The sequence below is a fragment of the Triticum dicoccoides genome, chromosome 7B (genome assembly GCF_002162155.2).
Source record: "Triticum dicoccoides isolate Atlit2015 ecotype Zavitan chromosome 7B, WEW_v2.0, whole genome shotgun sequence".
Classification (NCBI taxonomy): Eukaryota; Viridiplantae; Streptophyta; class Magnoliopsida; order Poales; family Poaceae; genus Triticum; species Triticum dicoccoides.
Genome location: NC_041393.1, coordinates 767,006,996 through 767,010,572, shown reverse-complemented (window position 1 = coordinate 767,010,572; position 3,577 = coordinate 767,006,996). Strand labels below are relative to the sequence as shown.

Genomic DNA, 3,577 nt, shown 5'->3' with positions numbered 1-3,577 from the left:
CGGGGCCCTCTAGCTGGGATCAGCAGGCCTTGTTTCACCAGGCCTACAACAACGTCGCGACCCAACACCCCAACAGCGCCACCGACTGGATAATGGATTCAGGCGCCTCTTCACACGTCACAGGTCAGCAAGGTAACCTCTCCATCTGTCACTCTCCTTCACGGCTTAATTCTTCTAGCATCACCGTTGGTAATGGCCATCAGCTCCCTATTGTTGCATCTGGATCCACTACTCTCTCACCCACAAACTTTACCCTTAATGATGTTCTTGTATCACCATCCATCATCACCAACCTTATTGGGGTTCGTAAATTTACTACTGAAAATTGGTGTTCCGTCGAATTTGACCCTTTCGGCTTTGATGTGAAGGATCTCGCCAGCAGGACGGTTCTCATGCGCTCCAATAGCCCAGGTCCACTCTACCCCTTCCATGGTGATTCGGAGCACACCACGATGGCTCTCTCCGTTGCGGTCGACGGTGATACCTGGCACAAACGGCTTGGTCACCCCGGCCACGCTACTCTCTCACGTCTTTCTCGTGATTTTATTCAGCTTTGTAATAAACCGACCCCTGTATGCTCATCTTGCCAGCTTGGCCGGCAACCCCGTCTCCCTTTCCCTTCCTCTAGAACATGTACCACCGGCCCCTTTCAAATAATTCACTGTGATTTGTGGACTTCACCGGTTGCTAGTTTTTATGGTTTTCAATATTACCTTATTATCTTGGATGATTTCTCACATTATTCATGGTCTTTTCCGTTGCGCTCCAAATCCGACACCTCCCCCACCCTACAACGCTTCTTCCAATATGTCCTCACGCAATTTCATGTTCTCATTAAATGCTTACAATGTGACAATGGTGGTGAATTCATCAACACATCTCTTCGCACTTTCTTCTCCGATTATGGTATCACTTTTCGCCTCTCATGCCCACACACCTCGCCCCAAAACGGCAAAGCCGAACGCCTCATTCGATCTACCAATGATATTGTGCGCACCCTACTCATCCAAGCCAACTTCCCACCTCCCTTTTGGGTCGAAGCACTTCACACCGCCACGTATCTCCTCAACCGGCGTCCATCTAGCCCGATTAATTTTAACACACCCTACTATCTTCTCCACGGTGCTCACCCCTCCTATGACCACCTTCGCGCCTTTGGTTGTCTTTGCTTTCCAAATACCTATGCTACCGCCCCACACAAATTATCTCCACGTTCTGTACGTTGTGTTTTTCTCGGATATCCCCTTGAACACAAAGGGTACCGTTGCCTCGATCTCTCTTCCCGCAGGGTTTTTATTTCTCGGCACGTCATATTTGACGAGACACAGTTTCCATATACTGTGCCCACACCGCCCGCCACAAACTCTCCTCCTGCACCGGATTCCCCACCTCCCACGCAGCTTCCGCCGATCCTCCTTGATGGCCACGCCCCACCTACCTCGGACTACCCAAACAAATCTACAACCGGCGCTGCTGACCAAACCCAAACGTCGCCCGCTTCCAGGCCCACCCAATCGATCGGATCAGCCTCGCAACCTGCTCCCGAATCCCCACCTGCCACATCTGCCCGCTTGCCCGCCCCAACCGCGCCTGCTAGCCCTCCCACCGCCTCCCTCTCGCCCGCATGCACCTCTGCTTCCGCGCCACCCTCTCCTACCAAGCCACAAGTTCCACCTCTGCCACCCCAGTCTATTCCCGTTACTCCACCCGAGAACGCACACAAGATGAAAACGCGTGCCAAAGCCGGGTATTTTATGCCTAAGGTTCTCACGGTGTCTCCTATTTCGCCACTTCCGGCCACCTACAAATCTGCACTTAGGGATCCCAATTGGCACAACGCGATGTTAGACGAATATAATGCCTTGATGCAGAATGACACTTGGTCTTTGGTTCCTTGTCCTGCAGGTGTGAACGTTGTGACTGGCAAATGGATCTATTGTCATAAGCTAAATCCGGATGGCTCTCTCGCCCGGTACAAGGCACGTTGGGTTCTTCGCGGCTTCACTCAGCGGGAAGGGGTGGACTATGGCGAAACTTTCAGTCCTGTGGTCAAGCCGGCCACCATCCGTGTGGTCCTTAGCCTTGCCACTTCTCAGTCGTGGCCCATGCATCAGCTTGACGTCAAAAACGCTTTTCTGCATGGTCATCTTCGCGAGACGGTATATTGCCAACAACCCTCTGGTTTCATTGATTCCACTAAGCCCACTCATGTATGTCGCCTACACAAATCACTCTATGGCCTCAAACAAGCCCCGCGCACTTGGTTCACTCGCTTCACCACCTTCCTTCACGGCATCGGCTTTGTAGCATCTAAGTGTGATTCATCACTCTTCATACTGCATCGTGGCACGCAAATTGCGTATCTACTCCTTTATGTTGATGATATCATCCTCACTGCTAATGCCACAACACTTCTACATTCCATCATCAATTCTCTGAAGTGTGAATTCTCTATGAGTGATTTAGGCGACATTCATCATTTTTTAGGCATCAATGTACACCGCAACACCCATGGCATTTTTTTGTCCCAAGAACAATATGCTCTCAAAATTTTAGATCGTGCCAAAATGCTCAACTGTAACCCCATCTCTACACCCATCGACACCCGCTCGAAACTCTCTTCCACAGATGGAGCACCATATACCGACCCTTCCTTATACCGCAGCCTTACCGGTGCTCTCCAGTACCTCACCTTGACACGTCCCGACCTTTCCTATGCCGTCCAACAGGTTTGCCTATTCATGCATGATCCCCGCGACTCCCATTTTCAGCTTATCAAGCGGATACTCCGCTATATTCGAGGCACCACTCACTTTGGCCTGCAGCTCTACCGCTCCACCTCACATGATTTGATTGCTTATTCCGATGCCGATTGGGCCGGTTGTCCGGACACTCGTAAATCCACCTTCGGCTTCTGTGTTTTCTTGGGCAACAATCTTGTGTCTTGGTCTTCCAAGCGGCAGCACACCGTCTCTCGTTCCAGTGCCGAGGCTGAGTACCGTGCAGTGGCGAATTGTGTCGCGGAATCATGTTGGCTCCGGCAGCTATTGACTGATCTCCGCCTTCCTCCTACCCGTGCCACCGTGGTCTATTGTGACAATGTAAGTGCCATGTATTTGTCCTCCAACCCGGTGCAGCACGTTGAGATTGACCTACACTTTGTTCGGACCGTGTCAACCTTGGAGAAGCGCGTGTGCTCCATGTGCCTACTACATCTCAGTTTGCGGACATATTTACAAAGGGACTACCTTCCTTGGTGTTCTCTCAATTTCGATCCAGCCTAAACATCACGGCAGGTGATGTTACGACTGCGGGGGGCTGTTAAACACCGTACGTGTACACTTGATGTAACGACCTCTCCCTAGTCTGTAGGCACGTCCTTCTGTTACGGACTGCATGCACCTGCGTGTGCCCCTGCTATCCCTTCTGTTACGGACTGCATGCACCTGCGTGTGCCCCTGCTACCGCTGCGCTCTCTCCCTCTCTCTTCTACTTATGTAACAGTTCAGATCAGATGTAATACAAGAGATATACGGGAGAGTTGACCCATCTATCTCAGACCTCCACCACGGCTGCC

General features: G+C 51.4%; 1 long non-coding RNA gene across 1 annotated transcript; it reads left to right on the top strand.

Annotated features, from left to right (window-relative positions):
* On the top strand, positions 1-583 carry LOC119337473. Its single transcript, XR_005163346.1, has 2 exons — positions 1-132; positions 369-583. It is a non-coding gene; the product is annotated as an uncharacterized LOC119337473 (long non-coding RNA).
* The last annotated feature ends 2,994 nt before the right edge of the window (positions 584-3,577 follow it).